At 38.2% G+C, this 12,367-nt stretch overlaps 1 protein-coding gene across 2 annotated transcripts in view; it reads right to left on the bottom strand.

Moving 5' to 3' along the window:
* Rab3c (RAB3C, member RAS oncogene family) overlaps nucleotides 1-12,367 on the bottom strand; it is a 244,078-nt gene that overhangs the window by 8,940 nt on the left and 222,771 nt on the right. The gene's annotated exons all lie outside the window — the stretch shown is intronic.

Genomic DNA, 12,367 nt, shown 5'->3' with positions numbered 1-12,367 from the left:
GCTTCTGCTTTCTATCAGCAGCACTAATTTTAAATTGATAACTTGGTATATTTCAAATGAGGAGCCAAAATTACAAGGGATGGTCTCACAAGTCTCCTGCTATGTGTCACTGTGCATGGGTAGAAGCAACCACTGCCTGCTGCTGTGCACACAATCTTATCACTCCATTGTTTGCTTTCACATTCCACTGGCAGAGCTTGCCAGTCAGTTGCCATGACAACTCCCCCACCAGGCCAGCCAGAGATTGCTCTGGTCCATTCAGGGGATGTTGATTTAGGATGTGTTGGGCTGAACACAGAAAGGTTTTTCTAATCCATTCTGAATTTTACACTCTATAAATCTGTCTGGTTACATCTGGCCCTATCTCAGAGGAGCCGCATGGATTCAAAATGATTAAGTCAGGCGATTTTATTTCAACTTTTGGGGCTAAAGGAGAAAGAATAGACTAATACTTTGCATCCATGTCATAATCCCTCAGATAACCTAGAAATACTTACTGTATTTTCCTAAATAGTACTGAAGTTCGGGCAGCAAAAATCAGATCTTATGAGTCAAATTTTTAATTATACTATTTGGTCAGATGACTAAATCTGAGTTGGAATTTTGCTAACTATTCTGTAGTTAAAATCAAAGTGAATAGTACCAGATTTCACCAAAGAAAACATCATTAGAGCCATGCCCTATAAAATAGAGGTGGATATTTCAAACTGTCTTCGGTTTATATTTCTCTTTCATTTTGTATCTCGGGACAACGATTATGTAGTTCTCTTATAGTCTACATTTCTTTATCTACAGAAAAGGCAATCTGATGTCAATAGAGCTCCATTTGTACAGTATATAGGGCTAGAATCCTCACCTTCCAACAACTGGATTCAGACTTAGAGGAGGGCAAGTATGGATCTAAGTAGTGTCATTGTTGCTTAAATATCGTAACTACTGTATTTGCATCTTTCTGGGGATTTTCTTAGTACTAATGGGAGGATGCTTCATCTCACAAGATACTAAGAACCCACTGAAGAAGTCAAGAACCCTCGTGAGACTTTGTAGAAAAGTAATCCTAGAACTTGGTACCAATATATCATTTACAGGTTCATTTCTGTCATCTCTTTTCCCAACCTTCTTTTAGATATTAGCATGTTTGGGAAAGTACTAAACTTAAAAGATATCATCAAAGATTTAGCCATTGTTGAAAGTTGGTAATTCACACAAGCATTTGTCAAATATAACTTCTTTAATCTGGGGATTAAGTCACTGTATGATACTGGTGTACAACTTGAAGTCAATAAAATGATCCTTGATTATGAAAACCAGAATATCCTCTACTTTTATACCTTAATCTGAAACTCCAGTACTCACAAGGAATACTCCAGGAAAAGAACACCATATCATAACAGCACTATTTTCCCAGCATAGCTGGGCAGGAGATCCTAATACGGTGAGAAGGATAGATTATCAGCCAAAATACATCCATAGCCCCACTGTCAAGACTTACTAGCCAGACCATGAGCAAGTCACATTTCTAATCTACTTTCCTTATTTATGACATTTGCCTTACTTATTTTACAAAGTTATGATGAGGCTCAAATAAGAAAATGTAGGTAAAAACACCAAACAAATTGGTAAGTGCTACAATAGTAATAAAAATAAACTAACATTTATTGAGTTTGTTATAGATGCCATTCAAAGCACTTTGTACTTTTAAACTCATTGCACCTATGAGTAGGTGCTATGATTTTCTCCAGTTTACTGATAATAAAATGAAAGAACAAAACAGCTGAGTAATTTGTTCAACCATTTCTAGCTGGGCAGAACCAGAATGTGAATGACTAACCTGTAGAGTCTTCAGCTTCTCCAGTTTCCCTGTGGAAGGGAGCTACTATTTTATTCTAGATAACTTGTAAGTTCTATGTTATTAGTAATAAGCTTTCATCAGATTAACTAATAGGAAAGTGATTGCCAAGATTTAACACTGTCAGTAAACCTAATGAAACCATGTTTTTCATGATTCCAAAGATTCTCTGAGGTCTCGGGCTGCTTAAGATTCATCAAGATGGCCATTATGACAGCTGTACCTCTATACATAACTATAGATTTATAGACATTAAAGCTTCTAAATATTCCACTAATTGTCATTGATGCTAGTCCAAGTTTATAAAATGAGATATTTAAGAACAAAATCACAATCATTAGTATTTTATCATTTAGTTTAGATTCAGGAAAAATGGAAGTTGCAGTATGTAATTCTCTACCCAGGTGAATCAAAGTCTTCAAACCGTTGTGTGTTTGCTCCACACTTAAACATGCCATGGGCATTTAAAGATCATAACCACAAGTCCAACCACGTTTGCCTTTATTCATCTTCTAAATCATGGGATTTTGTGGCTGCTACTCCTAGTATCTCAGTGATTTAACCTCAATCATAGCAAAATAAGCTTACTCTCAGAAATCTTTAGCCTCCCATCCACACATATCAATATCAGTGGGAAACCAGCATGCCAGTCAGTGATGTTTCAGAAACAGATATAAAACTTTGAGGACTGCTTCCAATTCACTGTTTAGGAAAGTGTGGTTCAGTAAGAACAAATAAGTAGCCCAAGGTCACACAGCAAGCTGACTGTCAAATCTGACAAAGATCTCTTGATAAATAGGTTACTGATTTAGCTTCCAGTCATGGACACCTGTGCCTCACACTGCTATTAATACTTTTGGCACACAAGTTTCCATCAGCTAATCAGTGAATACTTTCAAGAAGCTGTAGAAATTTTGACCATGTTCTCATTTTCCCCTTATGACATTTCTGACTTCTCTCTGGCAGAGGCACACTGCTCCTGAGATAATGAGCACTGTGCTGTGCTCCAGCACATCTCTAATTTAGGTTTCCTCATGCCTAATCCTGAAAGGATAATCCTGTCTTTTCTAAAAGCCATTCCAGGCACAGCAAGACACTGTTCTATATATGACCTCTTGCTTCAGGTTCTCTTGGTGTCATGAAGTAGAATCTTGGAAAGATTTTTAGTACAACGTGTAAAAAAAAAAGGGGAGAACCACAAAGGCCACCTAACGCCCCCTTTATGATATGCAGATCACTGAAAGGGGCGGCAGAGAGGGGGTGCAAACTAGATTTCACTGGCGGGACCAAGAGGAATGATCCTTTACCTTAACTTCACAGGACTGGAGCCCCACCTGCACTGGAATCACTTGAAAAGCTCGAACACTTCTAAACTCCAACCAAGACATTCTGAACACACATCTTAACAGGCTGCTGAGGTTTCCTATGTACATGAAAGTACATTCATGTGCATAGCAGCATAATTCAAACTAGACAAAAGGGAGAAACAAGTGACCATAGACCTATGAATGGATAAAATGTGATATACACCTGCAGTAGCAGTTTTTTAACCTGAAAAAAGGGAAATTTTGATAGTTGTTACTACACAGATAACATTTCAGGATATTAAACTAAGTGAAATAAGCTAGTACTCAAAAGAAAAACACTATATTGTTCCACATATAGGGGGTACCTAGAGTAGTTCAGTTCACAGAGACAAAGTAGAATGAAGGTTGCCATAGGCGGGGGGAAGAGGAAATGGGGGATTCATAGCTACAGAGTTTCAGTTTTGCAAGGTAAAAAGAGTTCTGGAGATTGGCTGCACAAAAACGCGCGTGTACTTGACACTACTGAACCGTACACCTAACAGTGATCAAGAAGGAGACTTTTATGCTATGTATATTTTAGTACAATTAAAAGTATTCACTTCTTTATACACTACTGGAAAAAAATCAAATGATGAAACCTCCTTGGAAAACAGTCAGCAGTTCCTCAAACTGACCCACCAATTCCGCTCCCACATACACCCCCAAGAGAAATGAGCACGTAAGTTTCCATAAAACAGTGTTACGCAGATGTTTACAGCAGTATTAGTTATAACAGCCAACATGTTGAAACAGTCCAAATGTTCATCATCTGATTAATGGATAAACTGTAGCATGGCCATATCATGGGATATCATTCATCCATAAAAAGTAACAAAATACTGATACATTCTACAACATGGATGAACATTAAAGAGTATGGTAAGTAAAAGAAGCTAGGCATAAAGGGCCATACATTGTCTGATTCATTTTATATGAAATCTTCAGAATAGGTAAATCTATAAAAACAGGAACCAGGTTAGTGGCTACCTAGGGGTAGGTTAAAGAAAGAGGGGCAAGGGGAAGTAAATGCTAATAGGAATGGAGTTCTTTTTTGGAGTGATAAAAACTTTCATAATTGATTGTGACAAGGGTTGCATAGCTCTGTGACTATGCTGTGACTTTATATGGGAGACCTGTGTAATATATGAATCACATCTCAATAAGGCTCATATATATTTTTTTTTTCTTTTCTTTTCTATTTTTCTTTAGTACCATGGATCGAACTCACAACCTTGCACTTTCGAGGCAGGCACAGTGTCACTGAGCTAAATCCCTGGCCCAGGCTCTTAGATATTTTGAAAAGAGAGTCACTGTCCTATATAAATGAGAATGTGTGTGGACCTCAGACATCTCTCCAGAAGGAAAATCCAATGCCCTATTAGGGAAATCAGCTCAGTGACTGGCAGAGTCCTCCATCAGAAACATCTCCTACCTCACACAACCCCTTCCTAGAGATACTTAGGACCAACCTCTTTTGCTCTGGCCTCACTGCAGAAGAAAGAGAAGATGCTTTAGCTTGGAGGGAATTTTGAGAACTTGCTCTTGAATGTGAGGAGCATGAATTCGACGGCATGAGCCTGGCTTGTTGGCATTGTGCTCTACTTTGCGCATTGAGTACAAAAATCTTCAGAGAAGTCTGGCACCCTTTCACACTGATTCCAGGGGCAGCATGAGGGCCTATAGGACAAGAGCATGCTGCTCACTGAGATGGTGGGGTCCAAGCCTTCTGAGAAGTCACAGCACCTCATAGAGACTCCCTTCTACTTGTGATTGCGCTGTGTTAATGTTAACCATCCCTTATTCCAGTGCATTAATTAAAACAGTCTTATAGGTAATACTTCATTCTCACATGTCAATAACTTTACCATATTGTGAAATATCATTTGTTTTCATAAGATATTCTGCAGATTCTTGCTCTTCTTTCATCCCAGGAAACTCCTCAACACCAGATGGGCTCTATGACCTTTTAAGCTTCACTTTGAAAGAAAAACCACAACTGCCCTTTTTTTTCCTGGAACACAGTTACTAATATCATAGTGCAGTAAATCATCACTAATTATTAAAAGTCCATGTTCTTAAGGTTTTATTCTCAGGCTCCCAATTAGGATCTTTTATTTCCAATGCCTCAATTCCCTTTCCTGTGGAATTGGATAAACCAGAGCTACAAGGGAAGTCATTCTGCTACTGAGTGGGTGACAGTTGGGCCAGAAGTAAGGACAGCTGAGCAGCAGGACAAGCTGTCACATTAGGTTGTCCCATACTGGGCCTCAGCCTGGAGGCAGACTTTAGTAGGAGGAGTGGGTAAGGATTTTGACCAATTTTCCTGAAGAAGGGCCAAAGAAAGCGACCAAACCAGAGAGAAGCAAAAACAGAAGCTGAATCAAAGGTTAGTGTTGAAAAAAAAATTCTGTCCCTAAATTCTTGTCTTGAACAAGGCATGACCAGATGGTAGGATTCTGAAACTATTCAAGGATCATTCAGTGGCTCTGATGATTCCTGCCTCATGTAGAGAAGATTTCCTTCCCTTCCAGACATGAGCTGGACCCCTTTATATCTGGGGAATGCACTCTGGAGGAAAGAGCTGTTGTCAGGGCTGCAAACTACAAATCTTTCTCAGCTTAATAAAATTCAAATTCCACAGCCAAACATTTGCTTCCCACATTTTTGGAATGAGGACTTCTCCTCATTCACTATGATCCTTGACCTACACCCCCACACATCTCAGCCCTCCACTTCAGCCAAGCTTGTCCTCCCCATCTGGTGGATGCCTCCACATAATTCCCACTGCATCTCTACCCACATGAATCTCCCTTTGAAGCGATCCTCTCCCCACTCCAATTTAACCCTTAAGCTAGAGTTTGCTGTGTGTGACAGATGGCCCTCAAACTACTGAAAATTTAATCTTGGGCTAACCTTTAAAAAAATGTAGGAATTTCCCCCATACGTACTCAGTTTTTGGCATATCTTTAAACCTTGGACTAATCAATCTGCTGAGCCTGTGAGAGCACGCCCTGTAGGACCCCACTCTCCAAGTTAAAAGAGGAAAGGTATACTTTAGTTCACTATTGGTAGAGGTTTTAGTCCATAGTTGGCTAGTTCCAAGGCAGGGCAGCGTGGGGGAGAAGAAACAGTTCATGGGATTGCAGGCAGGATGCAGTGAGATTTCCTGCTTCTTTCTGTTTTTACTCCATCCTATTGGTTGGTGCCACCCTCACCCAGGGTGGGTCCTCCTTCTTCAGCAAATCCATCATCCACACCCTGGACCAGGCTAAACCAATCAGCAGACTGATTCAGTTTCATACACCCATGATCCAGTCACTCTGTAAAGCCCCACCAATGAATTCATGAGGCTTTGGGAGGACATCTAGATACAAGCCATAACATTATGAAATCCACATTTCAGTTGTTGGTTGTCTTTGTCCTTGCACAAGTGTTTCTTGACATTCATTTTTATTAAAAGTGGGGAAATGAAAGCTACACAGAGAAGGTCTTCTCATTTCAAGAGAAAGGAGAAAGCATCCCATTAATTTTGTGAAAATGTTTTTCTATGTATTCAACCTGCAAGCAAATTGTGTTTGAATCTTATACTTGACTGCTTTACTCAGTTAATTATTTACGTCACCTGCCTGTCCCCTGAAGGTATTTGAGTTTGAAGACTTTCAGATCTCGCTGAGTTCCCTTCTGGATATAAAGTCTTGCCTGATGATACTAGACCACACTAGGAATTACCTTCTTCCTGTCAATTCTTTTTTTTTTTTTTAATATCATAAGTTTGGAACTTAGTTGCTGTTTTATATAGGGTATGTATTTGTATAACATTAAATTCAACCTTTTAGCCATTTTAAAAGTGTACAGTTTAGTGATTTTTAGTAAATTCACAATGTTATTCCACCATTACCATTAATATAATTCCAGAACTTCACCATCTCCCCTCAATAAATTCTGTATCACTAAGCAGTCACATCCCATTTCCTGGCCCCATGTACTAGATGTATTTTGTTCTGCAGATAGCTTGGACATCTCAAATTGTTCTCCATACCCCTTGAAATATTTAACACAGTTGCCTGAACAACAAGATGTCCAGTAGATGTTGTCTAATTAAAAGATTGATTGTCGTTAATTGGCTGAGAGAAGCCAGTAGGGCTGGAGTGGGGTGGGGGGTGGAGAAATGAAAGGAAAGAGAATCACTTTTTTCCTTATAAAGTGACTAAGCCCATGAGCAATTTTGTCAGTCACATTATTTCTAGATGGAGTTTACCAAGCATGGAGTTCCACATAATACCATTTTGGATTTGCCCTGTGGGAAATTTATGATATAAAACAAATTAAACTAGCTCTAATCACTCATGAGGAAAGCCACATTTCTGAAAAATCTGAAGAAGTGCAGGTTGTTACACTTCAACACCTGAACCACTCTTAAAGTGGTGAGAACTCAACTTCTGTCAGACTGATTTTAATAAAGAGATAAGGGTCATTTATGAATGCCAGGGTGGCTATTTATATGCAAATAGGTGCAAAGTGTTTCTTAAAGAGTTTGTGTTCTTAAATTTCTTAAATATTCTCTTTGTAACTTCAGATATTGCAATAGATTTTCAATGGTAAAGCAGTCAATTTCCAGCCCAGCCTATTTATGAATTATCAACAAAAAATCATTTTATTTGTACAGGATTGTCTATGTACACTAGAAATTATATGCATTATCAATTAGTAGATTATTTTTGTTTTTCTAATTAAGTATTGGCACATTTTAAGTATACATAATAATTACATTCATCATAGGGAATTTTGTATCTGTACATGATACATCTTGATTTTTTTTCTTCCCATTCCCCTACTCTCTTCAACCCCTCCTCCCTCCTCACTTACAGAAGCTTTGTTTCCATTTTTTTCTTTTTTCATTTTATTTCTTTTCTCTTCCTTCCCCCCTCCCCCCACCCCCAGTTCCCTTTCTCACTTGAACATCTTCCTATTTCACAATATCTATTATACATTTCAGTCCTTATTTACACTTTCAGCTGCTCACACCAAAGAAACAATACAGTATTTACACATGTGTGTCCGATTTAATTCACTTAAGAATACAGCCTCAAGGTCCATCCATTTAGCTATAAATGTCTGAAGCTCATCCTTCTTTGTGGCAGAGTAGTACTCTGTATAAAAAGAACAAATCTTTATCCATTCCTCAGTCAATGGGCATTTGAGCTGTTTCCAATATTTAGCTATTACAAACTGTGCTGCTATACACATGGGTGTGCATAAATTGCTGTGTTATGATGCTTTTAATTTTTTGGGGAAGAAACCAAGAAGAGAAATAGCTGGATTAAATGAAACCTCTACCTTTAGTTTTTTGAGGAATCTACACATTGATTTTCACAGAGATTGAACGAGTCTATACTACCACCAACAGTGAAGCAGTGTTCTTTTCTTTCCAGAGCCCCACCAGCATTTGTTACTGGTTGATTTCTTGATAATAGCTATTCTTTCTGGAGTGAGACAGAATCTTAGCATTGTTCTAATTTGTATCTCTCAATTGACCAGGGATGTTGAACATTTTTGCATATATTTATTTGCTATTTCTACTTCTTTGAGAAATGTTTGTTCATTTCAGTTGCCAATTTTTGGATTGGGTCTTTAAATTTGAGGGGGGTCTGATTTTTTTGAGTTATTTATATATTCTATACATTAGTCCTTTGAGGGACAGCTGGCAAAATTTTTTTTCCCACATTGTGGGTTGTCTCTTCACTCTGATGGTGGTTTCTCTTGCTGTGCAAAAGCTTTTTAATAAGATTAGATCCCAGTTGTTGATTTTTTGTGATATTTCCTATGCTATCTGGGTATTGTTCATAAAGTCATTGCCTGCACCAATGTCTTCAAAAGTTCTATCTATTTTATCTTCCAGCAGATTTAGTGTTTCTGTTTTAATATTTGGATCTTTGATCCATTTCAATTTTAGTTTAGTCCATGGTGAAAGATATGGGTTTAGTTTTAATCTTCAGCATGTGGAAAGCCAGTTTTCCCAGCACCATTAAAGAGGCTATCTTCTTTCAGTGAAGGTGTTTGACTCCTTTGTCAAAGTTAAGGTGGCTGAATATGTCTGGAGTAATTTCTGCATCTTCTCATTTGTCCCACTCTTCCTCAGGTCTTTTTTTTTCTAGTACCATGCTGTTTTTAACATAGTAACTTTGTGGTGTAATTTCAAGTCAAGGATTGTGATAGCAGGTTATTTTTGTTATGAGATGCTGCACATGAAATACAGCATATTATGTGATATATTTTCAAGTAGCAGAGCCTAAAGTAATGATATTTCACTGTAATATCCAAGGATGTAGAATCTTAAATATAACTAACATTTCTAAGCACACTGTTCTGCCACAGGTCGAGGTTAAGAAAGTTCACTAGAGATTTTGGCAGCGAGGAGGAAAGACACGGAGCTGTGGGAATGTCTGGCATGCCTTTTACTATTTCTGCAGCCTGGGGAACAACTCTGAAAATGCCCACTGCCTTACATACGATATGACACAAAACTTGCCAAAAATTTATATAACGTAGACTAGTTGTCTACATATTCATCCCACATGCATGGGCTATGTAAATATGCTGACTCACTAGTGAGTGGAAGGCCTAGGTGAAAAGCCTGACTTCAGCCATCTTTACCACCCCGACACACACACACACACACACACACACACACACACACACACACACACAAAACGGTATGGGTAGATCCAGTACTATATTAAGTATTTTGTATTTATTTCCTAGTTGTGGAATGAGCTCCATGAAGTTGAGAAAAAGTGTTTGAGTCACACACGTGATAAACAGGGAGAAGAACTAAAGTCTGACTCTTCAGCCCACATGGTAACCTATGCACATTCCCAATATCTTCCTTCATGTATCCTGCTTCCATATATTCTATGCTCCACCTAATATTATGGAATAATAACTGCTGGCTTCACAAGAATGTTTGTAGGGAATTTTTTTCATCCCAAGTAGAGTATTCATGTTTGCTAATTCTTAACATCAGGAAATTTCCAGATCTAACGCCTTTCACAGGTAACACAGCCTACCTCCTTCCTGTCCAGAGGGGACACAGAAAACTATACAAAGTTTACCTAAATGATTGTTTTCATATGAGGATAAATTCTGAAAGTTGTAATGAAATCATCTCTTCTCTTGATAAAGCTTGTATCTGGAAAAGGAACCATCTAAAAGGAGCAGGTTTGTTTATTGAACACTCAGAGCTGAGAATAAGATGATGAATCTTAGTTTTTAAAGCTCTTTCTTTCACTGGAAACTTCCTATCAAATAAAGCCAATCCAGGTGAATGCCAGTTAATTAAAGTCAAGGATAAGAGAGAAATAGAATAGGGTACAATATCTAGATTTAGTGGGAAAATCTGATGGTTTTCATGGACAAGATATCATGTTATTTAGAGGGTCATTGGAATTTGGGATTGAGACTAGAAAAAGTCATCTACTGAGAATAAAGTTACTAAGCAAGTGCCACAAAGTGCATGTGAGCAAGCACATGCAGAAGTAACCTGCACCAAGATATGATTAATAACTTTCTGGTGAGAATGAGACACTTCCTAAAACCTGGAAAAGAACTAGGGTGTCTCAAAAATGTCCAACACTGAAGGAAAGAATTCTCTTTTACATGTGGTCTAAAGAATTAAAATTTTCCAAGGTGAGGTCCTCAAAATAAAATGGAGTTGGTCTGCATAGAGTGAAGTAAGAAGAGAGTCAAGGATTCAGTGCCCAGTGTAGTCCAGGGGAGGGGGTTCCTGTCCTGAGCTGTGGGGGAATGCAGGGGTGCCTGGCCACTCTACCAACATAAGGAAACACTATCCTCACTCAAAGGTGTTCTCTTCATGTACAGGCCTGGCACACAGTAAGCACTTGCCAGGACAAGGGAACATGCAAACATCACTGGGATCCTTCTCTTCTATCCAGAGCCATGGAGAAATCTTATGAAATTGTCTTTCAAGAATATTTTTTCTATTGATAAAAGGATGCACTGATCATTTGACAGGAATACACACAGTCCTTGAATTACAATGATTTGACTTACATTTTCTTAATTTTACAGATGGTACTGTTTCACTTTGAATACAATATTTAATAAATGACCCGAGATACTCAACATTATTATAAGATAGCCTTTGTGTTAGATGACTAGACGTAAGGTAATGTGTGCTGAGCATATGTAAGGTAGGGCAAGCCAATCTATGGTGTTTGGTAGATTGGATGTGTTAAATGCATTTTCAATTTAACAATATTTTCAACTTAGGATAGGTTTACTGGGGCATAATGCCATGGTAAATCAAGAGTATCTATTACCAACTCTTAGCATTTAAATTCATCAGGGCAAATACTGGTAGGTACTTTAAACTATAAATCGTCTTTTATAAATTTGGTCAGTGTTTTTTGTTCTTCACTGTGCCTAGTCATGGTAAATTTACCACAAGAGAAGAAAATAACACTGGCCAGCATGCAAAGTTTGATGAACAGGTCTGGACCTCTGCCATTTGCTTCCACTAAGTATATATTTCACAATACAGTATAAACAGACACCCTTGATTTCAGCTCTTTCAAACCCTAACACTTAGCAGATTAAACTCTATCTAGATGATGCATTTTCTCAGTGTTTGAGATCAAAATGATGTAGTTTATATTTCTTCTATCTGATGTTAAGTTTTGGTAAGATTGATATTTAGTATTTTTGTGTTTTTAAGAAACAAACAGAAAAATGAAGCCAGCAGCTTATGCAGATCTTTGTTACATGGAACTGGATTACTTTTTAAATATTTCACAAAATGGACCTGTAAGTTTGTATGTATGGAAAGAGGGCACAATTTGGAAGATCATCCTAAGACAAGAAGCAGTGGTGGGATTCTGGGCCAAATTCAAGAAAAATGAGGGATGGCCAATTTTGTGGGATAAGGCAGGAGACAAATAAATATGAAGTTGGTTACAGGTTAAGCTTTGACACACAAATGGCAGGAGGATAATGGGAGTTTGGAAGCTCTTTAGCAACAGATTTTGTGCATGGGAGGGCTTTACAGCCATTGGACTCGTGGGAACGGGGTACCCCGGGAGTCAAATATTGATAGAGATCTGGATTAATGAGAAGGAGTACAGGAAAGACCATATAGATGAGTGGAGTTGACTCA

Source organism: Heterocephalus glaber, unplaced genomic scaffold (assembly GCF_053883595.1).
Source record: "Heterocephalus glaber isolate CG9 unplaced genomic scaffold, H.glaber_assembly_v1.0 deba00001538, whole genome shotgun sequence".
In the NCBI taxonomy this organism is placed as follows: domain Eukaryota; kingdom Metazoa; phylum Chordata; class Mammalia; order Rodentia; family Bathyergidae; genus Heterocephalus; species Heterocephalus glaber.
This window is presented reverse-complemented; position numbering and strand designations above follow the sequence as displayed.